This window comes from Odocoileus virginianus, chromosome 1 (assembly GCF_023699985.2).
Source record: "Odocoileus virginianus isolate 20LAN1187 ecotype Illinois chromosome 1, Ovbor_1.2, whole genome shotgun sequence".
Lineage (NCBI taxonomy): Eukaryota > Metazoa > Chordata > Mammalia > Artiodactyla > Cervidae > Odocoileus > Odocoileus virginianus.
In genome coordinates this window covers 67450122-67476561 of record NC_069674.1, presented here as the reverse complement: position 1 = coordinate 67476561, position 26440 = coordinate 67450122, and positions in this window count along the sequence as shown.

Here is a 26440-nt window from a genome sequence, read left to right as displayed (position 1 = left end):
CTTCAACAGGCCCTCACGGTGCCAAAGCTTAGAAGGCCCATGGAGTGGGATGGGGGGTATTATTCTAACTATTCTGTTGAAAAAACAAGATGTGGACTCAAATTTGCACTAGGCCTGTGAACAATGCATGCCCACACCCACCCTACCCACCCACACACACTACTTACACCACCACCACCCCTCCCTTCCCCCATCTCCACCCCCACCTTTCCCACTGTCTAGCCAGACAGTAAGACTAGACTTGACTAAACTAGACTCCTCCACACTTATCTAGCAGCTACCCCCTCCAACTTCCCCTCTTCTTTGGGCCTCTCTCCATGTGCCCAAGGACAGGGGACAAGAAAAGAAGATCAAGCCAAGTCAAGAACCTCCCCACCCTCCACCCGCCCCAGACCATCTCCATCGCTGGTGCTTTGGAGCCGGCTTGTACCCCTGCTGGAGCATCCCGTCCAAATCCACCTGCATGGTGGTGTCAGCAGGCAGCCTGAAGGCAGCTGGAAGAGTGGGCATGTTTACAGAGAAATCAAAACGTTACAAATCAGAGTGTGGGTTCTTTGGGGCAGCCAGTTGTGAAACTCACCAGGACATCATTGCTCTCAACCCAAATATTTGCCTGGGTACTTCAAATGTCTAGGTGTCCTCATAGCTATTTCTGAAAGCACAAGCCCAAATTTAAGTCTGGTGCTCCTGGCAACATGAATGTTTAGTATTTCTGGGTAATGCTGAAAAACAGTAGCAAGAGGGAAACTCCACTCTAAAAAGTTTTTTTTTTCCCATTGAAATGGTTTTTCTGGTTTGATGATAATATGGCTGGGAAAATACAGAAAAGAATAAAGAACATAAAAATCTGTACTGTAAGTTTACTGCCTTAGAACGGAACAGTGCTGCTGTTTTTATACAGGTCTTTCCAGCTGTGTGTATCTGTGTCATGTAACCTCTTTTTTATAGTGCAGTTATTATTTTTACAAAATAATACTTATCTGTAAAAAATTTTTTTTGCTTATTTGTAAATATTCATTTTCAAAAATAATGCTTGTTCCTTGACACAAATTTCAAGCAATATCATTGAAATAAAAAGTTAAAGACCCATACTCAACCCTTCTCACCTACGCCAAACTCCTACTACCCCATGTGAACCCTGTTCATGGTTTGTGGAATATTCTAGACCCTTCCCAGATGATCAGACCTTTAAAAAAAACAAAGGCTGCATCCTATATAAATACTGTCTCACAATCTGGTTTTCCCTCAATAAAATAGTACCATATCAATACATATAGATTTGTCTGAGTCTTTTAATTATTGTAGAGTTTTGTAACAGGAGCATACTACATTTTATCTAAGGGTAACTGAGCAGGGCTCTATGCGACCTTCCCAGAACAGGACTCTCCCCAGTGTCCTCTGCCTGCTTTCTGAAAAATTTTGGTCAAAGAATAAATTCAACCAGAGAAATGAGAAAATGCAGAAAGGAAAACAGTCAAGGAAGACAAAAAATAATAGTTATGATTAAACAAACTCAAGGACCTTTGGTTCCTCCTCGAGGGCTATAAATAATATTCTGAGCCATGTCCTTTGAGCTGTCTTGCAGATACTGAGACCACCACCAGGCAGAGAAATTGTATGCTGCCCACAGGCACATGGACCCCCTGATGGATCGGAACTAGATGGTTGATGATGTTAATTCCCATGTGTCTCACCACCAGCCAATCAGGAGAATGTCCACAAGCTGATCATGCATCCCACAACCTCCCTCCCTCGCTCTTCTTTAAAAATCTTTCCCTGGAAGCCATCGGGGAGCTCAGACTTTTTGAGCACTAGCTATCCCCAATTCTTTGTACAGCACATTACAATAAATGCTGCACTTTCCTTCCCCACAACCCCATGTCAGTAGATAGACTTTACTGTGCACGGACAAGGGGACTCAAGTTTGGTTCAGCGACAGAAGTATTCCTCTATTGGTGCAGACATTTGTCGTCTTCCTCTCATTCTTCCTTCGTCTATTTATTCCTTTTTGCTATCAAAAATAATGCTGCAGTGAGCATCCACACTTCAAACACCAGTTTGAGAGCTCCCCTTTGTCTATTGCTGTTTATAAGTGAAGAGAGGTGAATTTACACAAATGGGTGATCAGGCTCTCCCCAGAACTAGGGAGTCTTGCTTCTCATGAAGGAGAGTTCATTGCAGGTTCTCTGTTAGTGGACAGCGGGCTTCATTAGGCTGCTTCCTCTGAGGTTCATGGTCAGGGAACAGCCAATATTGGAAGAACACTAGGCAAAATTTTCTTGCATGAGTTGTTCCTTCTCTTAGTGCTTGGTGTGGACATCTGGTAGCAGTTCAAGCCCAGTTCTGTTTATTCATCAGAACCAACTCCCATCCTAAGAGCCCTCTCCTCTCCGGACAAATCCTTTATTTTCTATTAACCAGATGCAGTCACTTGAGCCACAGAGGGCATGAAAATAAAAATATTAGCATTATTTCTATGTCACTGTTAACATGATTATGATAGAAATAATCCACATCAGCATGCTACAATATTGGTTTTATTCTTAAATGTTGTAATCTCTGAGGGGAAAATTATCTTTATTTGAAAAAGGTTAAAAATGAAAATACAAGTTACAAGTCTTTGCTAGAAAATCATGGGAAATGGGTTAGATAAAACTATATGGAGTGGGAGAAGGTATCAATTAAAAATAGAAATCTAAAAACAGAGTAGGAAAGATAGAAAGAGCCACGGTATAGTAAACTTTACTGTAAAAATGAGCTTCAGGGATCTGTATAATAACTGTTCCCTAAAATTCAAGATGCTGTAAGTCATCAGTTAATTCTGTTTTTAAGCAATGACACATGGTTCTGACCAATTACCTTTAATTTTTCACAGTTTGAATTATTAGTTGCCTTCATGGTATAGCAGTCATAATGATCAAACCAGGAGTCTGGCACATTATTGTATATCTTCTCAGTGTGACTTTGAGACTTAGTTTCCTCATCATTAAAATGAGGAGACACACACAATTTCCAGCCCTCAAATGCTATGTATACCCTTCAGAGAGAGGCATTTCATTTATTTCCTTATTATCCCCATTATTTCTGAATACTCATATGCCAAAATGGCCCGTGCATGCCTGAAAAATTACCATGAAGAAAATCACAACCTAAATTGGTAAAACTCAGGTAATGTAAACAAATTCACATGAATTCTTAGGTATTATCTAATTCAACGCTGTATGTATACTCCCTTTTGTCAATATAACTTTAGAAAATTCTCCAACTTATCCCCAGAAAAGTCCCTTTAGAATCCAGTGATTGAGAAAACACATTGTATAAAACCACTAGGATGCATTCTATAACGTTTTAAAATTGAAAATCTATTTCATTTATCATATATAACTGAAAAAATAATAATAATTCACATCACTAATATGAAGACAATGCTTGAGGTGTATATGATCTCACTGACCCAGTAAGCAGTGTCTTTGTCCTCTCGCTAACCCCACCTCAGTGGTCTTCAGTCCACATGTCAAGAACTACTCCTCTACCACCTGCCACCACAAGATAATTTTAGAGCTAAAGGGACTTTCAGTTCAGTTCAGTCGCTCAGTCGTGTCCGACTCTGCGACCCCATGAATCGCAGCATGCCAGGCCTCCCTGTCCATCACCAACTCCCGGAGTTTGCTCAAACTCATGTCCATTGAGTCGGTGATGCCATCCAGCCATCTCATCCTCTGTCATCCCCTTCTCCTCCTGCCACCAATCCCTCCCAGCATCAGGGTCTTTTCCAATGAGTCAACTCTTCGCATGAGGTGGCCAAAGTATTGGAGTTTCAGCTTCAGCATCAGTCCTTCCAACGAACACCCAGGACTGATCTCCTTTAGGATGGACTGGTTGGATCTCCTTACAGTCCAAGGGACTCTCAAGAGTCTTCTCCAACACCACAGTTCAGAAGCATCAATTCTTTGGCGCTCAGCTTTCTTTGTAGTCCAACTCTCACATCCATGCATGACCACTGGAAAAACCATAGCCTTGACTAGATGGACCTTTGTTGGCAAAGTAATGTCTCTGCTTTTTAATATGCTATCTAGGTTGGTCATAACTTTCCTTCCAAGGGGGAAATGTCTTTTAATTTCATGGCTGTGATCACCATCTGCAGTGATTTTGGAGCTCAAAAAACAAAGTCTGACACTGTTTCCAATGTTTCCCCATCTATTTCCCACCAAGTGATGGGATCTGATGCCATGATTTTAGTTTTCTGAATTTGAGCTTTAAGCCAACTTTTTCACTCTCCTCTTTCACTTTCATCAAGGGGCTTTTTAGTTCCTATTCACTTTCTGCCATAAGGGTGTGTCATCTGCCTATATGAGATTATTGATATTTCTCCCGGCAATCTTGATTCCAGCTTGTGCTTCTTCCAGCCCAGCGTTTCTCATGATGTACTCTGCATATAAGTTACTTTACTGAATACAACTTCCAGTACTCTCATTTTACCAGATATTAGCTATGGAGTATCCAAAAATTATCAGTAGCAGAACTAAAGCTAGAACTCACATGTCTGGATTCCTTGTTCTCTTACTATTCTGGAATATGGCCAATCATCCCCTTTGTAGTAGGTTCTATGGGTGCCCTATCCAGACTCCATTTACCCGGCCAATGCCTCCATCCTCCAAAACTGTCAAGTGGTGCTGCTGACAGCTCATAGTTATACCCTTCACCCGGGAATTGCCTTCAGCAGAGCTGAGTTTCCTGGAGATGCTCATGAGGGCAATGCCTCTCCCGTCTCCCCCATGGGCAGTCCACAGGCAATGAGTGACTGATGTAATGGCTTCAGAACTTCTTGTGGCGTCAGGTTGAGATTAGACTCTAGTTGAACTCAAATTTGCTCCCCTTCTTCTCTGGCCGTATCCTGCTTCCCTGTTCTTCTGTAGTTTCCTCCTGAGAGGACATTCTCAATAAATCACTTGCACAAGAATCTCCATTTCAGGCTTTGCTTCTAAAGAACATGACCTAAGACCCTCATCTCCAGAAATAGAGCTGACACCCATACAAGGCTTGCTATTCTGTCTTGATATAGCTCGAATCTTTAGAAAGTTTTTTATTATTATTTTACTAAGGTCACACCTGCCTCTATAACTTCCACCCATGCTTCTGTGTAGAATAAGTCTCATCCCTGTCCAAATGACAGTCCCTCAGATATTTGAAGGGGGAAGAACACTATGTCTTCCTTAAATCTTTTTTCTGGGATGTGAGGAAAAAAACAATTTTTTTTTTTTTAAATCACAGAATGACATTTTAACTTAAAATAATGTCTGAAAACAGACATTTCATGAAGCAAAATGATGTAACATCAACCAGAACAGAATTTTAAGAAAGCTATGTTCAAATCCTCTGGGGAAGTGAAGCTATAATGCAGTATAGAATTGAGGAGGAGACCAACACTCAGGGGGAAAAAAAAGACAGAAATTACTTAAAAACACACACAATGAATAACTAAAACAATTCCATGGAAGAGAAATCTCATAATTCTCAGGATAAAATATAGTAGAAATAGGTCATGGAGAAACTCTGGAACTCAAATGTCAATGCACAAACATATATATATATATGTGTGTGTGTGTTTCTATATATATATATATAGAATATATCTTATGTTTCTATATATAAGATACACATATCTTACATATATAAGAAGTATATATATATATAAAAGATACATATATCTTACATATATATATATATAAGATTTTTAGATAAGTAATGGTAAACAGTGTCTCAGAAACATCAAGACATTGATAAGATGCATACAATACAATATAGAAATATAACTTGTGCAAAGGGAAAATGTTTCAATGAAGGGATAAGATAGGAAAACTGTGTCAGAATGTCTACATGGGGATACACTGTTCTATTCTAGGCATGCATTTCATAAAAAAAAAAAAAAAAGAATGTATATGTTCCCATGGAAGTTCAAAATCTGAGGGCAGAAGCATTTAAAAGAAAACAAACCCTGAAATAAAAATACTATCTTCACGAGAAAATAATAGAGATACCCAGCCAGATGAAAGGTTTAAAAATGCTGAACAGCATTTTGTGGGGACCTTATAATTTTAAATATGCTTTCTCAAAATTTTATAACTTTTATATCCTCACAGTAACCCTAGCAGATGAGTAATGTGTTATCACCATTTTATGGAAGTTATGTGAGGTTAATTATAATTTGCTAATCACCCAACTCTTAAATGGTAGATCTAAGGCTTGAGCGCTAGTCTTCTCACTCTAAAGTCAATGTTCTTGTCACCTCACCACTCTGGCTTCTAACACACAAAGCAAAACTACTGAAGTATTGGCCATCTGGACCCTAGTGGTAGTTTTATGCTATTAACAACATCATTAACAACATCCTAAGGTTGCCATGTATATTACCACAAACTAGGTGGCTTAAAACAACAGAAATGTATTGTCTCACAGTTTGGCAACTAGAAGTCTAAATTTAAGGTGTTGGCAAGGTCATGCCACCTCTGAAGGCTCTAGGGAAGAATCCTTCTTGTCTCTTTCTATCTTCTGGCGTTGGCTTGCAATTCTTGGCATTCTTTGGCTTGTAGACACATCACCCCAACCTTGGCCTGCAAGGCCTTCAGATGGTGTTCTCCCTGGGTCTAACTTTCTCTCTTCTTATAGGAACACTAATGACACTGAATTTATTCTCCCACCCCCACCCCAGTCCAGTAGGATTTAACTTGATTATATCTGCAAAGACCCTATTTTTCAGTAAGGTCACATCCACAGGTTCCAGGTAGACATAAATTTGAGGAGACATATTCAACCCAGGTAGCACTAGTGCTAAAGAACTTGCCTGCCAATACAAGAGACGTAAGAGTCATGGGTTCGATTCCTGGATTGGAAAGATTCCCTGGGGGAGGGCATGGCACTCACTCCAGTATTCTTCCCTGGAGAATCCCATGGACAGAGGAGTCTGGCAGGCTGCAGTCCATAGGGTTGCAAAGAGTCAGACACGACTGAAGCAGCTTAGCACACAGCACAGCATTCAAGTCTGTACACAGCAGAATGAGTGAGCTGTTCCTGGCTTGTGTTGCTGAAAATTTTCCCTCCGAAGGGAAAGAAAGAAGTTATGTTTAAACTTTTATTCTGGATTCCAGTTTGACCAACAAGAAGAAAGAGTCAAGTGTCAAATGTCAAAACAAGGAAGCCTTGGAAGAAAGTGGCCTTGATATTTCACAACAGTGAAAAAGGTAATGGTCAGGCCTTCAGAAATGGGGCTTCAAAAAAAATAAATAAATTAAATAACAAGGAGATATATTTGAAAGAGGGATGTAGACTTTAAAAATAGAATTCACTCATTCTATTATTATTAAAAATAGATAACTGTGGAGGAAGAAAAGGTGTTGCCTGGAAAGCAAATGTAATAAGTATCAATAGTCTCTCATAATTGACAAAAACTGAAGTCCTGGGGTTGAAGGGAAAAAATCAACATTGTGAATAGAGAGGTGGCCTTAGAATAGATGGCTCTCTGAGAGGAATTGGATGAAATTCCAGATCTGGAATCATAAGACTTCAAATTCCTATGGCCCAGAGGGGTCTCTGATGAGTTCAGAAAGATGGGTGGAAGTGAACAGAGTCATGCATGTGAGAAGAAAAAGAAGAAAACATAAAAACTAGAGTAAATCATATGAGAAAATAAAGGGCCAAAATAAGTTGGGACTAAGATAAACACTGAAGACAACAAGAAAGCTGTTTTTCTTTTTAATCTCTGTAGTTAGGAAAAGATCAGAGGAGGAATAGGCATGCTATATCTCAGGTAGTATAAACTTAACAAATAATAGCACAACAAAAGAACTATTCAATTTTCTACTTTATCAATTTTCTACTAATGAAGTATCAATCTCTCTCGTGGAGAATGAACATCAGTTACAGAACAAACATTATTAAGAGATAATTAAAATGTACATTAGGAAAAGAGATAGATAGTAGGAGAGCCCTCACCCATTCTAAATGAGTTCAAATTCTATCTCAAAGTATGGAGAAAATTTGCATATGAAATCAGACAATTGCTGCTGAGAATGAAGAATAAGAGAGGTATTGAGTGGCTGGAAAATCTCTCTACTCCCAAAAGGGTGAAAGTGTGAGATTTGTATATAAATTAGTGAGCCTCATGCAGATTCCAAGCAAAATTCTAGAATGTATGATTTGTAAGCAATACATGATAAGGAATACTGAACACTGGCAATGAGAATGGATTCACTAAGAGCAAGTTATGTCAACCTCATCTCATTTCCTTTCTTAGATTTGGTTGCCCATGTTTCAAAGAAACACACATGTGCACAGAAAGTACTGGTTTTAACATAGCATTTACCAATTCTCACAGTGTGTTACTTTTATTGTTAAAATGGAAACATATAGGTCAGGGGTTAGGAAGATGGTTGGGTAGCTTGCTTCATAGTTAGGAAACCAACCTCACCCAAAGAGTGTTGGTCAAAGGCTTGGCTTCAACATTGATAGAGAATTCAGGGAGCTCCAAGAATTTATGATTTGCTCATTCCCATTCAATGTAATAGTCAAAAACATGGAGACCAAAGAATGTGTGTATGAGTACTTGGAAGACAAAAAAATTTGTTAGAGAGATCTAAAGCACAAGCTCTTCATGTAGAAATCCCCAAACAAAGAAAATGTAAGTTATTTAGAATAAATGTAGGTCCCTATGCTTAAGCCAGAAAATAAAGAGAATAATAACAATAGCTAACATGTTGAACACTTGCTATGCATTATATCTTCACATGCATTGTACCTGTTTAAACTTACAATAGCCACATTATAATTAGAATAATAACTACTGTTGTTGTTCAATCACTCAGTCATGTCTGACTCTTTGTGACCCCATGGGCTGCAGCACGCCAGTTTTCCCTGTCCTTCCCCATCTCCCAGAGCTTGCTCAAATTCATGTTCATTGAGTTAGTGATGCCACCCAACCTTCTCGTCCTCTGTCATCCCCTTCTCCTCCTGCCTTCAATCTTTCCCAGCATCAGGGTCTTTTCTAATGAGTCAGCTCTTCACATCAGGTGGCCAAAGTATTGGAGATTCAGCTTCAGCATCAGTCCTTCTAATGAATATTCAGGATTGATTTCCTGTAGGATTGAATGGTTTGATCTCCTGCTGTCCAAGGGACTCTTAAGAGTCTTCTCCAGCAATGCAGTTCAAAAGCATCAATTCTTCAGCATTTAGCCTTCTTTACGGTCCAACTCTCACATCCATACATGACTACTGGGAAAACCATAGCTTTGACCATACAGACCTTTGATGGCAAAGTAATATCTCTGTTTTTTAATATGCTGTGTAGATTTGTCATAATTATTATCCTTCACACAGAGGTCAAGGCTCAGAGAGACTAAATAACTCTTGCAAGTTACATAGCTAGTAAGTGGTAGAGCCAGGTCTCAAATCCAGCTCTGCCTAATTTCCAGAGTCTGTGACCCACTCTGTTATTCTCATCAATGCAGGAATGGAGACATGCGGTATAGACTTTTTTTGAGTTTTAAGTGAAAACACCTAGACAAAAAAGCAGCTAATATTGCATAGTAGCCACTCAATAACATCATCTTCTTTCCTTCCATAATATTGAAAATTTATGAGGAACACAATAGTTGAGTTCAAATATTTTAAGAATTGGTAAAACCCGTGTAGCTCAAAATGAAAAACTTGGACTATTTTTAAAAATTACACAGAGACAGATTTTTGTTCAGTAAGGTGAACTTAACTTCTCTTTGGGGTCTACTAAGTCATGGAACAATCACTGTGCCCTGGAGTGAGTCCTTATCAGCCTTTCTCAGGACTGTCTGAGAAGGGGTGCCTGAGCCATGGGGAGAAATCACTAGATTGACTTCTAGGAGTCTTCTGAAGCTAAGATTCAGTAAAGAAACTCCAAGTTAAAGAAGTTGTAGTCTAAAGCTTAATTCTTCTGTTCTAAATCTACTTGGGAAGCATGAAACAGTTGGAGCACTTCACTTAATGTGTCATTCATCCTTAGAGTGTCTCTTGGAGGTAGATCAGTCATTAGTATCTCTGCTTTATTTGATCAGAAAATGGGAGTAACTCCATAGCTCATGTGTGGTGGGCAGGATGGAAAGGCAGTTCCTTTAGGCATCTGGTGATCTTTCTATGACCTCACTGCTTTCCCAGCACTAATTATCTCAACAGATCTTGCCAAGATTTTTAAAAACCAAATAAAAAAAAGTTAATTTTGAGTCCTTTCTTTAAAGTATATATATGATATTTATAAGATAACATTCAAGAAAAAAACCTTGTCATTACAATTTCAAATAGACTGAAAGTCATGTTTATTTAAGGCTTTTGGTCATTTACTACCACTTTGTCAAACATGTGCTCATGTGATTCAGACCTCCATCCAAATGGCTTGGTGCAAATCCATCCACAGCCAGTAAATAAGAGCCACATTTAAACAGAATTTTGCAAAGGCAGACCTGGAATGTTGGCATGGGCATGGCATGGCATGCTAAGGAAGCTTAGTACTAGAAATCCAGGGTTATACCCTAGACCTTGGCCCTGATCCTGGGCCATGTGACCTTGGGCAAGTCAAGTAACTACTCTTGGTTCAATTTCTTGGTTTCTAAAATTTATAAAGTGCTTGAACTACATTGATCTCTAAAGTAGAGATTCCTCTAACTTGTAACATCTCTCTAAGTCTTGGTCTATTAGGAACACTAGCTTATTTGTGACAGCATTTCGTCTTTCACAGAGGAAATGGTTTAGTTTATAATCCCATTGAATTTTTAAAAATTTTATTGGAGTATAGTTGATTTACAGTGTTATTTTTGTTCCTAGTGTACAGCAAAGTGAGTCAGTTACACATATACATATATCCGCACTTTTTTAGATTCTTTCCCCGTATAGGTTATTATAGAGTATTGAGTTCCTTGTGCTGTACAGTAAGCCCTTACTAGTGCTCTCTTTTATATATAGTAGTGTATACATGTCAATCCTAATCTCCCAAATTATCCCTTTCACTCTTTCCCTCCTGGTAACCATAAGTTTGTCTTCTGCATCTGTGACTCTCTGTCTTGTAAATAAGTTCATTTGTACAATTTTTTAGATTTCACATATAAGTGATACCATATGATATTTGTTTATTGATTTTTAATATTTCATACCTAGGTCCTATCAACCAAAATTCTGCATGATTATTGAGCCTGATTTCAGCAATATTTTTCTCTAATAATCTTAACCAAGTAATTTTTTGGTTGGAATAAATTTAAAAATAGGAAAATAATTTTGTAACTTTTTAATTGTATTCATGTATTTTGATTTAGCAATATGCCTTTTTCCCCCAATGAATTCAACAATGTTAAAATACCCTGTTACACAAAAGACTCATGAAGGCAGAGAACTTTCTGACATAAATCGCAGCAAGATCTTCTTTGATCTGCCTCATAGAGTAATGGAAATAAAAACAAACAAATAGGACCTAATTAAACTTAAAAGCTTTTGCACAGCAACGGAAACCATCAACAAAACAAAAAACATCCTCACAGAATGGGAGAAAGTATTTGTAAATGAAGCAACTGACAAGGGATTAATCTCCAAAGTGTACAAACAGTTCATGCAAATCTAAATCAAAAAACAAACAACCCAATCAAAAAAATGGGCAGATCTAAATAGACACTTCTCCAGAGAAGACATACAGATGGCCAAAAAGCATATGAAAAGATGCTCAACATCACAAATTATTAGAGAAATGCAAATTGAAACAACAGTTTTCAGTGGTAAACTACAGATACAGTGGTATCACCTCACACCAATCAGAATGGCAATCATCAAAAAGTCTACAAACAAATTCTGGACAAGGTGTGGAAAAAAGGGAGCTCTTCTGAACAGTTGGTGGGAATGTAAATAGGTACAACCACTAGAGAAGAGTATGGGGTTCCTTAAAAAACTAAAAAGATAATTACTAAATGACCCAGCAATCCTACTCCTGGACATATATACAGAGAAAGCCATAATTTGAAAAGATATTTGCAATCCATTGTTCATTGCAGCACTATTTACAATAGGCAAGACATGGAATGAAACTAAATGTCCATCTAGAGAGAAATGGATAAATAAAATTGTGGTACATATGTACAATGGAATATTACTCAGCCATTAAAAAGAATGATATAATGTTATTTGCAGCAACGATGAACCTGGAGATTATCATACTAAGTGAAGTAAGTCAGACAAAAATGACAAATATCATGATATCACTAATATTTAGAATCTCATTTTTTTAAAGTATATAAATGAACTTATTTATAAAATAGAAACAGACTTACAGATACTGAAAACAAATTTATGGTAACCAAAGGGGAAATGTGGGGGGATGGATAAATCAAGAGCTTTGGAATTAACATACACACACTACTATATATAAAATAGATAACCAACAAGCACAGGTGATTTTATTCAAAATTATGTGATAACCCATATAAAAAAAGAATCTGAAAAAGAATCAGTGTATGTTTATGTATAACTGAATCATGTGGCTGTACACCTGAAACTAATACAACATTGTTACTCAACTATACACCAATAAATATTTTTAATGAAGAAAAAAAGACTCATGGAGGATTAATACCAAGTCTCATATTTTGGCACCCATAAGCAGTCACCCACTGTTCCCATCTGAGAACTATCTACACGGACCTCAAGTCTATATATTTGGTTGGTAGATGTTCGAGTATCTCCATTGTCTTCAGCCCCTTTGCGCTCACTACCAGGCACAAGGGTACATTTGGAGTGAGGTTAACTCCTAGGAAATGATTGGATAATGTATAGCTGAAACAAAATAGCTCCCTATCACATCCCCCAAATCCTCCCCACCACAAACCCCCTGCCTGGCTCAGTAGGCCCAAGCTGATGGCCCTCGCTGGTCTCCCACAGGTGAGCCAGGGGAGCTGAGACCCCATTCCTTGGTCTCCTGGGGGCTCCCAAGTTCCTGCTGCCCACCCAGACCCTTCCCCTAACCACCTAGGTCCCAAGAATGGCCAGAGCTGTCCTCACAACTCTGATCTATCTTTTCAGACCCCCAATGTCCAGACACCACCTCTAGACAGGTTCTGTTGACAAAAAAAAAAGTGTTGCTTTGCAAAAACAAATAAGAAGAAATTAAGGATATGCTAACATCTTTGAACTTCTAATTTCTTAAAAACAAACTTTAAAAAATGGCAATTTCATCTCACCTAGTATATTTAATTCTACACTAAAAAGAATTTCACATTTATTATCAGACTGGGGGCTCAAATTAAGACTTCTTTCTAAGAAAAATCTCCAGAATGTCATGACCTAGTAAAGTCAATTTTTTGCGCATCATGATCTGTTACCATAAATACAGATGGAAATGAAGTAGTCAGAAATTTTCGGCACTTTAAAACAAAGAGACCAATTAGTAAATAACTTGCTTAATATATTTGTATTTTCAATATAAAATTTTATAAATAAATAGTATAAAATATTAGTGTTCCTTTGAATGAATTTTAATAAGTGTCAATGACAAGGGTATTTTGGAGGGATTTTGTTCTCCATGAGGAGTCTAAGAATGTTGATTTTGCTGCCATTCTGTATTCACTGCAAATATTTCAGTTCAAAGAATAGTCATATGAGAGCAAGCGGCTGGATGTTCCTGGGCTTAAAAACAAAAAGTAGTTTTGCGTTCTCCATCATGTACCCTATCAGCAGTGACCTAACCTCGCTTTCTGATGTTATGCAGGAAATGGATGCTTTTAGATAACAAACTCTCACATGCTCACTTTTTTCCTTCTTTGAACCCTGCCTCTCTGCTGCTTTGTGATGTCAAACACCACAAAGCTTTCACTCGAATGGTGTCAAAACATAAAGACACACAGGACTGAATCAGCTCATGAATCCTCAAAATCAAAAGTCATTCTATCTTAGCCATACATCCAACATTTGTGACTTAGCTCAGTGAATCACAGGGCAGCAAAGTGAGAGCCACCCAAAAGTTCCTTTTTTTTAAATTCTATCACCTGTTTCTGTTTTCTGCAATGAAGAACTGTAGAATTCTCAATTCAAAGTGTACCTACAATGTACTGAAATGGACCTTTTCCTCCCCACAACACATTAGAAATTATAATATCAACCACTTTCACAGCAGTTGTTCATTAAAAAATTAAAGCAAACATGTTTTAAAAATGTAGTTCCAACAAACAGCCACAGAAAACACTTTATTAATTTTACTATTATTTTATTAGGACTTCCCTGGTGGCTCAGATGGTAAAGAATCTGCCTGCAATGCAGGAGAACTGGTTTTGATCCCTGGGTCAGGAAGATCCCCTGGAGAAGGGAATGGATACCCACTCTAACACTCTTACCTGGAGAACTCCATGGAATTGCATAGATTAACTATATTGTTAACCCAGTATATGTTACCTCAATAACATGAAAAGGTTTCTTCTTCTTCTCTCATCCATTTGTCCCACTAAGTGGACCCCTGCATCCCTTATATAGCTCCCTTATACACCTCCCTCCTCCTCATCACCACTCCTCCCTCTTCCCGTGACCCCCACCATCACCCTGCCTCCATCTACCACAAGTCCTTAAAGAGGATTGCCCCAGGGCTGTAATAATCAGAAAAAGTTCCTGGGGTTCCAAATTTAGGGGTGTCAGGAAAGTCTTACACAAAGAACCTGGGAAGACAGAGTGACTCATGTAAATTTACCCATGGATTCCAAGTGGATAAGGAATTGCCTAACAAATACAAATGTAAAGTACTAAAATTTACATCTTTTCCAAGCAACCAATTTTGTAAAAGAATTACTTTCTTTTCAACAATTTGTTCACTTCATATTTGTCCCTTCTGTCTTTCCATTGTTCATGATTTCATCTTTGTATTCTTTGAGCTTTGGGCAAACGACATCACTCAACACATCCAAAAATTGGAGTAAGTTCAATTGTTCATCTTTGTGTTAGTATTTGCTGAGGATCGCCAACATAAAAGAAGATATTTACTAGCACTAGAAGACCAACTTTTGGGACTTCCCTGATGGTCTAGTGGCTAAGACTCCTCAATCCCAATGCAGGGGGCCTGGGTTCCATCCCTGGTCAAGAAACTAGATCCCACATGCTGCAACCAAGAGTTCGCATGCTGCAACTAAAGATCTCACCTGCCACAAAGAAGATTCGGTGCAGTCAAATAAATAACACAATAAATAATAGATGTCTTTTTAAAAAAGAAGAAAGAAAAAACTTTCAAAAGATCTACTACTAATCAGAAAACCCATGCAAACTTCCAGAGGGAGATTCCACAATCGGACAGTGTGATACAGCTGCACAGTCTTAGGGCCTTGTACTTCTTTGCTGCTGATGAATGTGCCCATATCTTAGATAGCACCTGTTATCAGTATGGACTTTTTTGGAACTTCAAGCAATATGCGTAGACCTAATTCATGATTTATAATTGTAAAAAGCATTGAGTAGGCAGAGAGCTTGGCCTCCCCAAGGTGTGGCTTAACCAAGAAAGTTCAACAAAATGAGAGTTGCCATGGGTGGGCAAGGGAGTGATTCTAATGAGATACCGTGGTGTTGCAGCTGGGTTTGGAGGGAATACACAGGATAAGATTATAGGTCCCAGTAGAGGTGAGGGATTGCTGAGAATGGGGTGTATTATGGGTTACATCTGTATCCTCTTAGATTCTATATGGTAAAGTCCTAGTACCTCAGAATGTGACCTTATTTGGAAATAGAGTCCCTGCCAATGTCATTCATTGCATTAGGGGAGGTCATATTGGAATAAAGTGAGCCCCTAAATCTGATATGACTGGTGCCTTTTTAGAAATGAAGATTTCCACACAGACACACACACAGGGAGAATGCCATTTGAAGACAAAGGCAGAGACTGGAAGCCAATATGTCATGTGTCTGCAAGCCAAGGAAGCCTAAGGACTGCCAGCAAACCACCAGAAGCAAGGGAGAAGTGTGGAGCAGATGCTCCCCCAACAGCCCTCAGAAGGAATCCACCTGCTGACACCTTGACCTTGGACTTCCAGCCTCTGACCTGTGTGAGAAGAACTGTATGTTGTTTAACCCACCCTGTCTGTGGTGCCTTGTTATGCAGAAAAGAGAGTACTAGAGGATGTGTACTGGGAAGAGAAGAGATGGGGGTCAGAGAAGAAGTGCATATATGGAGATTATGGAGGGCATACAGGGATGGGTAATGACGAGGTCTGGTTTGACCATGGGAGGGACAAAAGGTGAAGGGCTAGGGGGATGGAGAGACGGTCTACGTGTGTATTGAAGTTGCCAAGAGTCAAAACTGGAATAGGACTGTGGCCATAAGGCAGAAGCATAGAGGAATGACCTTGAGATGGTGGATATCAGCAAAGTGGGAGGAATGGATGACATTACCTGATGACCTGACATGCAATGCAAGATGTATTTAGGGAGGAAAGAGAATGATAATCCAGAAGTAACAATGAGGCTCTTGCTGCTACTAAGTTGCTTCAGTCGTGTCTGACTCTGTGCGACCCCATAGAATGGCAACCCACCAGGCCCCCCCTTCCCTGGGATTCTCCAGGCAAGAACACTGGAGTGGGTTGCCAGCAATGAAGAGTGAAAAGTAAATACATCCTACCTCCAGGCCCCATAACATAAGACTGGGGGAGGAAACCATGGTCACCACGTGCCAGGGATGCAAGAGAATAGGAAGGGAAAGTTTTCAATAAAGAGTCATGTCTCCGTAACGATGACCCTATATGTGAGACAGCAAAAGAGACACAGATGTAAAGAACAGACTTTTGGACTCTGTGAGAGAAGGCGAGGGTGGGGTGATTTGAGAGAATAGCATTGAAACATGTATATTATCATATGTGAACTAGATCTCCAGTCCAGGTTGGATGCATGAGACAGGGTGCTCAGGGCTGGTGCACTGGGATGACCCAGAGGGATGGGATGGGGAGGGAGGTGGGAGGGGGTTCAGGATGGGGGACACATGTACACCCGTGGCTGATTCATGTCAGTGTATGGCAAAAACCACTACAATATTGTAAAGTAATTAGCCCCCAATTAAAAAAAAAAAGAGTCATGTCTCCATCAGAGCAGGATGATGGCAGGAACATCCAAGGATGAGAGGTTGAGGATATTGGGATTTGTAAGAACAGACTCTGCGCTCCAGCAGGCCCAAAAAGAGCTGGGTTGGGGAAGAGTAGGAGATGTCCTCCTCTATGTTCATAACCAATGCTGATTCAACTGGACTAATTTAATGCCTTTGTTCAAAGCCTGTATACTAGCCAATATGTTACATATAATAAAAAGTCAATATAATGTTCAGTTTCCAACTGTAATTACTCAGACACTTTCTCTTCGAGAATTCTCATCAACTCCATTTTCTGGCTGTTGCTAATTCTGTTCCAGTACCTGATCATTCCACAGTTAAAAACAGTAGTGAAGCTTGGTTTTCTTCTGGGATTTATAGAAATTATGGCTGCTGTGGATGCCTATTCTTGCCCTGAAAATCAATCTATCTCTTTGCTACAATGGAGATGGTTTTCAAAGGGAAAAGAAACCAAATATCCAGCTGAGCATCTCCTAAGACACTCCTATCATTCTCTAACATAAGCATCATCCTGGCACTTTTAATCTGTAGTGACTTTGGGGTCTCCCAGCAGATATATCCTTTTTCACTACAGCCCAGGGTTTATTGATTTCATGACCACTTAGGATGGACCATGAAAGGGAAGTCTTCATTCCTAATTTACAAAACCTCACAGCAACTTTTCCAAAGCTGAGGGTTGTATCTTTGCGGGTCATTCATTTCTTCATTCAACAAGTATTTACTGAGTGCTTCTAAATGTGGCAGGAACTCAGTAAGCATTGAGTCAAGAAACTAACTGATGTATAAGACTCAGCAGTGATAAGGAAGATGAAGAAAAATATAGCAGAGTAAGAGGGTAGAAAATGCATGCAGGGAGTGATAGTTTAGTATCAGTTTTCCTTTCTTCACATCTACAAGGTAAACCCCTATCACACTGCAACAGATTTCAAGTGATTTCAGAAAAGTCTGTGCCACAGGCTTGTTGTTCTGCCTGGGACATCTCAGGCTGTAAAAAGTCCTCTCCACAAGTGTACCATCTTTACTTTGTTGAACTAGAAATCCATCTCCCTCCATCTACCCAAGGGGGATCAGAATCTGAGGAGCTGTTTTCAGCTAATCATACTAAAGGAGATAATTTTATAAGCCACAGTGTTAATTGCTTGATCTATAATAGGAGCCATATCTGACCAGGGAGCCATATCTCTGCTTTTTGCTCAGGTAAGTTTTTCTGACAGGGAAGTCCTCTTAGAGAAACACATTATTTCATATTTAAATATTTGACTACCATGACAGCTGATAGGGATGCTCCTGCATGGACCTAGGCCTGCAGGTATGTGATTAGAAGAGTTCAGTTCAGTCACTCAGTTGTGTCCGACTCTTTGTGACCCCCTGGATGGCAGCACGCCAGACTTCCCTGTCCATCACCAACTCCCGGAGCTTGCTCATAGTCATGTCCTTCGAGTTGGTGATGGCATCCAACCATCTCATCCTCTGTCATCCCCTTCTCCTCCAGCTTTCAATCTTTCCCAGCATCAGGGTCTTTTCAAGAGTCAGTTCTTCGCATCAGGTGGCCAAAGTATTGAAGCTTCAGCTTCAGCATCAGTCCTTCCAATGAATATTCAGGACTGATTTCCTTTAGGACGGACTGGTTGGATCTCCTTGCTGTCCAAGGGACTCTCAAAAGTCTTCTCCAACACCAGAGTTCAAAAGCATCAATTCTTCAGTGCTCAGCTTTCTTTATAGTCCAACTCTCACATCCACACAAGACTACTGGAAAAACCATAGCTTTTACCAGATGGACCTTTGTCAGTAAAGTAACATCTCTGCTTTTTAATATGTTGTCTAGGTTTGTCATAGCTTCTCTTCCAAGGAGCAAGCATCTTTTAATTTCATGGCTGCAGTCACCATTAAAAGAATAATCAGTGATTTTGTGTGATTAGAAAAGGGCACCCTTTCTTCTGGTGGATGTAGGCTCATGTTAGGGCACTCAGCTTGATGAAGAGGAGGTGGACTAGATTTCAACTCCCACTCATTTTTTAGGGTAGGTACTGTTATGCTGTGTACAACCTAGACAACTGTATATAGAAGACCAAGTTGAAGCAGTAAATTAAAAAAAATAGTAATTGAATATTTAAAGGGATATTTCCATTAAAATATGTGGTATAGAGTATCAAGAAGACTGAACATCATGAGATGATGCCTCTTATACCATCCAATGTGTGTAAAACATGAAAAATCAGTCAGTTTTTTTCATTTATCTGTTTATAAAATAATTGATTTAACTCTGAATAGGCCTTTTTTTTCTTTAAACGTGCAACTATGGTTGAAGATATTTTAAAGTCATTCTGGAAAATGTTCACATTTACACACTCTATCTCACTCCAAGAAGTTAGGGCCAAATTCACTGCTGGGGGAGAGGCTGAAATCCTGGAGTGAAAGAGATTAGATAACCTGTCTTTACCCCTTCCCAACTCAGATAGAATTACACTGAACCCCATTCCCCACTTGTTAGAGGACAGGAGAGCAGGCAGGCTTGGAAGGGCTGAACCAGGCTTCATCCTTCCACCTAGTTCTGACCTTCTTCCTCACTGGGACCTGCAGGGTGGTCAAGCCCCGAGGTAACATTTCCTTTCCTTCCCCTCCATTTGTCCTTCCCTGGCACTTGGCTTGAAGGACAGTTTTTTGAACAGTCGAAATCAATTCTAAGATGTTAATCATTTGAAAACATTGATCAGATCTGCCCTTAGTGTTTGTGGGACCTAAGGCAAGAATCCAATAAAGGCCCACAAACCTAAAACTTCTGCTTATTTAGAAGTTATAATCCATACTAACAAGTTGCTGAATGAAACATGTTATGTTCTTCATGATAAGTGTACCTTCAAAGTGACCCAGAACACCAGGCACAGGAACGCAGCAGTAAGGGAGAGCCAGATCCAGGCCCACAGCCACACTCCTGTGGACCACAGCCAGCCTTTCATGAGGTGCTTCTTCCTGCCATTGGTGGGTGCATCAGCTGACACAGCCTTGCTCCACATCCTCACAAACAGCTGCCCCTTGCCAACACTGAGGCTGAAGGCCGCCTGCAGCAGGATGTGCCCTCTGGAGCTCAGACCAGGGAAGAACTTCATGCAGAACCTGGGAGGCAGCTCAGTGCCAGCTGGGCAGAAAATTTCAGGGGCCTGGTACCCAGATCATGGTCTAGAAAGTTTGCCCTAGACTCTCAGTGGTATATCCCCTTAAGTCGACTGATCCCTCATCACATGGGCAGAGCAGGCTCCTCTAAACCTAAGACCCCAAAGCAGAAGCCCTTTGTTCTGGACCTAAGGGTGATACTGTCACTGATTATTTAATTTTTATTCTAGCCACTTCAATTATGCATCTCATCTTATCAAAATGTGGTCCAGAAGAAGGCTGTTAAAATGTAAATTCCTGAGTCTTACAAGACCTATGAATTTACATTATCTGGATGTTGTTTCTAGTAATCCACATTTTAAAATGTTTTTTCTAAATGATTCTTGAAAGTTGAGAACTGCCATCAAACAGCTAGGCCCTGTCTTTCACATGGAATTCATCAACTCTACCAAAAGCTGGGTCCCTGAATGATCTGATGAGCTGCTCTCCATTCTAGGGATATTACCATCCAGATAATCCTGCTGGTCCTCAGAAGCTAAGGTCAGACTCTTCAGCACAGCATTAGATAAACACTGCCCACACTGTACTCTCCAATTCCAAGAACACCATTACTTAATTCCTGGCAAGTTGCAGTGTAATTGAGTAGGTTGCAGTTTCCTTCTAGCCAGTTTCCTGGGAACACCATGATCTCTTAATGAGAATTCTGGAAACACGCATGGTTTCCCAGTAGTAGTGGGGCAATTTTTAAATTATCATTGAACTCTGTGCCTTTTAATTCCTGTCACCCTTTTACCCACCATTCAGCAGACAGTGAACACTTTCTGTATATATCACCTTCAAGGTAGGATCAACCAGGCAGAACTAAAATCATGGCTTAAGAGCTACCAGGAAGACTTGGTTAATCTGTAGCGGAGACTGAGGTCTGCGAGGCATAGCTTTCTATTGTAAGTGGCATGAGTTTAAGAGAAGAAAGGAGGCTTTCTCTTTTTTAAAACAATTTAAACACTAAAGGCTTAACTCTAAATATCAAGATCCAGAGCCCACAGATTCAAGAATCTTATACCATAAACCATAGATGGGAGAAGAATGTAATTGCTGACTGAAAGTAGGTTAAAACATAATGAATGGGGCAAGAATCATAGCAGATATGACTAGGATTCAGACACGGGTAAGTCCCTGAGAAAGTACCCAGTTCTCCATCCCCAACACCAAGTTCTGAAGGGGGTGTGGGAAACAGCAAGTTAGAAATCCAGATGGAAACCCTAAATGAGTCTTTGGAGGGCTGTGAAGGAGTAGGGCCAGAGCCTGGCCTCCGAGTGAGAGGCACAATTCCTGAGAGTCTGCGAACTTCACAGAGAAATCCCATGTCCAACATGGCACCTAAGTGAGAGATGGGCAGTGGCTGAGGCAAATAGCCAAGCAGATGGGCCTCAGAGAGCCCCGCATACCCCAACAGGGCACAAAAGATGGAACTAAGAGCTACTATAATCTGGTAAAGGGCACTCAGACCAGAAGAGGTCCCTGACTAGCAGAGAACTCAGAATATATGAATTTGACAACGGAAGGCCATGATGGGGCTAGAGATATCACCATTCATGCAGCAGGAAGAGACAAGATGCCGAAGACTGGGTGGGACAAACCACACCTCAGCAGAGGCCAGCAGGGATAGAAAATACCTTAGCCCAAGTGTACCTCATCCCACCCCACCCCTTAGATGTATCTGGGAGAAATAAAGAATATAGATGGAGGGACTCTGAGTTTTAAACTTGAAACAACTGAATCACTTTATTAAGCTGCTATTACTGTCATTAGAATTAGAAATGTGTTAGTTGCTCAGTCGTGTCTGACTCTTTGAGACCCCACGAACTGTAGGCCACCAAGCTCCTCTGTCCATGGGATTTTCTAGGCTAGAATACTGGAGTGAGTTCTCCAGGGGATCTTCCCGACTCAGGGATCGAACCCCATGCCTCTTGCGTTTGCTGCATTGGCAGGAATTCTTTACAATTTGAGCCACCAGGGAAGCCCATAGGCAAAGTTCAATTTCATCACAGAAAAACAGATTTTGCACACCTGGGTTACACAGTCTGACACGGAACATAGATAAAATATCCAACCTGCCCCATAAGCAAGAAATTCCTAGAACTTAATCTGTTCTATTTCCAGACAAGGGTGTATCAATTTTTACCAGCTTCTTTTTCAGAAGAACTGTTTCTGGACTCTCGGGTTCCTGAATTTAGATTCTGGGGCTTTACCCCATTTAAAGCCCCGTTTGAGGCTTGTCATACTTTACACATCCTTACACATCATCCTCAAACATCTAACAAGTTTGTGTCCTTGCTATGTCATCAGTTCAGTTCAGTTCAGCTCAGTTCAGTCTCTCAGTCGGGTCCGACTCTTTGCTACCCCATGAATCACAGCACACCAGGCCTCCCTGTCCATCACCAACTCCCGGAGTTTACTCAAACTCATGCCCATCGAGTCAGTGATGCCATCCAGCCATCTCATCCTCTGTTGTCCCTTTCTCCTCCTGCCCTCAATCCCTCCCAGCATCAGGGTCTTTTCCAATGAGTCAACTCTTTGCATGAGGTGGCCAAAGTATTGGAGTTTCAGCTTCAGCATCAGTCCTTCCAATGAACAACCAGGACTGATCTCCTTTAGGATGGATTGGTTGGATCTCCTTGCAGTCCAAGGGACTCTCAAGAGTCTTCTCCAACACCACAGTTCAAAAGCATCAATTTTTTGGCACTCAGCTTTCTTCACAGTCCAACTCTCACATCCATACATGACCACTGGAAAAACCATAGCCTTGACCAGACGGACCTTTGTTGGCAAAGCAATGTCTCTGCATTTTAATATGCTATCTAAGTTGGTCATATCTTTCCTTCCAATGAGTAAGCATCTTTTAATTTCATGGCTGCAATCACCATCTGCAGTGATTTTGGAGCCCAAGAAAATAAAGTCTGAAACTGTTTCCACTGTTTCCCCATCTATTTTCCATGAGGTGATGTGACCAGATGCCATGATCTTAGTTTTCTGAATGTTAAGCTTTAAGGAACTTTTTCACTCTCCTCTTTCACTTTCATCAAGAGGCTTTTCAGTTCCTCTTCACCCTCTGCCATAAGGATGGTGTCACCTGCATATCTGAGGTTATTGATATTTCTCCCAGCAATCTTGATTCCAGCTTGTGCTTCTTCCAGCCCAGCGTTTCTCATGATGTACTCTGCATATAAGTTAAATAAGCAGGGTGACAATATACAGCCTTGACATACTCCTTTTCCTATTTGGAACCAGTCTGTTTTTCCATGTCCAGTTCTAACTGTTGCTTCCGGACCTGCATACAGGTTTCTCAAGAGGCAGGTCAGGTGGTCTGGTATTCCCATCTCTTGAAGAATTTTCCACAGTTTATTGTGATCCACACAGTCGAAGGCTTTGGAATAGTAGATAAAGCAGAAATATACATTTTTCTGGAACTCTCTTGCTTTTTCGATGATCCAGAGGATATTGGCAATTTGATCTCTGGTTCCTCTGACTTTTCTAAAACCAGCTTGAACATCTGGACGTTCTCAGTTCATGTACTGCTGAAGTCTGGCTTGGAGAATTTTGAGCATTACTTTATTAGCGTGTGAGATGAGTGCAATTGTGTGGTAGTTTGAGCATTCTTTGGCATTGACTTTCTTAGGGATTGGAATGAAAACTGACCTTTTCCAGTCCTGTGACCACTGCTGAGTTTTCCAAATTTGCTGGCATATTGAGTGCAGCATGTTCACAGCATCATCTTTTAGGATTTGAAATAGCTCAACTGGAATTCCATCACATACACTAGCTTTGTTCATAGTGATGCTTTCTAAGGCCCACTTGACTTCACATTCCAGGATGTCTGGCTCTAGGTGAGTGATCACACCATTGTGATTATCTGGATCGTGAAGATCTTTTTTGTACAGTTCTTCTGTGTATTCTTGCCACCTCTTCTTAATATCTTCTGCTTCTGTTAGATTCATACCATTTCTGTCCTTTATCGAACCCATCTTTGCCTGAAATGTTCCCTTGATATCTCTAATTTTCTTGAAGAGATCTCTAGTCTTTCCCATTCTATTGTTTACCTCTATTTCTTTGCATTGATCACTGAGGAAGGCTTTCTTATCTCTCCTGGCTATTCTTTGAAACTCTGCATTCAAATGAGAATATCTTTCCTTTTCTCTTTTGCTTTTCGCTTCTCTTCTTTTCACAGCTATTTGTAAGGCCTCCTCAGACAACCATTTTGCCTTTTTGCATTTCTTTTCCATGGGGATGGTCTTGATCCCTGTCTCCTGTACAATGTCACGAACTTCCGTCCATAGTTCATCAGGCTGTCTATCAGATCTAGTCCCTTAAATCTATTTCTCACTTTCACTGTATAGTCATAAGGGATTTGATTTAGGTCATACCTGAATGGTCTAGTGGTTTCCCCTACTATCTTCAGTTTAAGTCTGAATTTGGCAATAAGGAGTTCATGATCTGAGCCACAGTCAGCTCCTGGTCTTGTTTTTGCTGACTGTAGAGAGCTTCTCCATCTTTGGCTGCAAAGAATATAATCAATCTGATTTCGGTGTTGATCATCTGGTGATGTCCATATGCAGAGTCTTCTCTTATGTTGTTGGAAGAGGGTGTTTGCTATGACCAGTGTGTTCTCTTGGCAAAACTCTATTAGCCTTTGCCCTGCTTCATTCTGTACTCCAAGGCCAAATATGCCTGTTACTCCAGGTGTTTCTTGACTTCCTACTTTGGCATTCCAGTCCCCTATAATGAAAAGGACATCTTTTTTGGGTGTTAGTTCTAGAAGGTCTTGTAGGTCTTCATAGAACCATTCAACTTCAGCTTCTTCAGCATTACTAGTTTGGGCATAGGCTTGGATTACCATGATATTGAATGGTTTGCCTTGGAAACAAACAGAGATCATTCTGTCGTTTTTGAGATTGCATCCAAGTACTGCATTTCGGACTCTTTTATTGACTATGATGGCTACTCCATTTCTTCTAAGGAATTCCTGCCCCCAGTAGTAGATATAATGGTCATCTGAGTTAAATTCCCCCATTCCAGTCCATTTTAGTTCTCTGATTCCTAGAATGTCGACATTCACTCTTGCCATCTCCTGTTTGACCATAGCTGAGATTTAATTTTACCCTGCTTATGAGGTCAGTTGACCTGTTACTATTTTGTGGATGCTAGAAGAAAACAAGAGGCATCTGGTCCAAAGACAAAGGTCTTTATTACCCATAACACAATAAAAAGCATGATTATCAGTATATTTGCCTTGGTTTCCATTGTCCTTGAGATATACAGGAGCAACACGATGGGCCCCAATGGATAATATACAGTGGGTTTGTGTCACAACTGAGTCTGAATAATGTATATTTTTATAGCAAATAGTAAGCGAGACTTTCTGCTTGGGGCAATTTTTACCTGACCTCTCAAAGTTACTTGCTGCATAAACAACCCTGAGAAATGGTCCAGGTAAGAGTGGTCAGGGTCTTGCAGATTTGGTACACCCAGCATGATGTGGAGGAACAGAAGAGGTCCAGAGAGAGCTGTCTTTCTCAACATACAGGAGAGGAAGCAGTGATTCAGGCTACAATATGGGCAAAGTTCCCAACCAGGAGCCTGAGGGACCAGGGTTCCCTCCTGTTCTGCCTTTCAGTGGCCACATGATGTGCTTCAAACCTAGTCCTTCTAGACCACAGTGTTCTCATCTCTAAGTCAAGAGTAATCACATATGTCTTGTCTACTACAAATGGCTGTTACTAAGACCAAAAGATCCACTTCATATGAAATCATCTTCAGTCAGTCAGTTCAGTCAGTCATGTCCAACTCTCTGCAACCCTGTGGACTGCAGCATGCCAGGCCTCCCTGTCCATCACCTAATCCAGAGTTTACTCAAACTCATGTCCATTGAATCAGTGATATCATCCAATCATCTCATCCTCTGACATCCCCTTCTCCTTCAGCCTTCAATCTTTCCCAGCATCAGAGTCTTTTCAAAAGAGTCAGTTCTTCACATCAGGTGGTCAAAGTATTGGAGTTCCAGCTTCAGCATCAGTCCTTCCAATGATTCAGGTTGATTTCCTTTAGAATGGACTGGTTGGATCTCCTTGATATCCAAGGGACTCTCAAAAATCTTCTCCAACACCACAGTTCAAAAGCATCAATTCATTATCCTCAATGGTGAAAAAC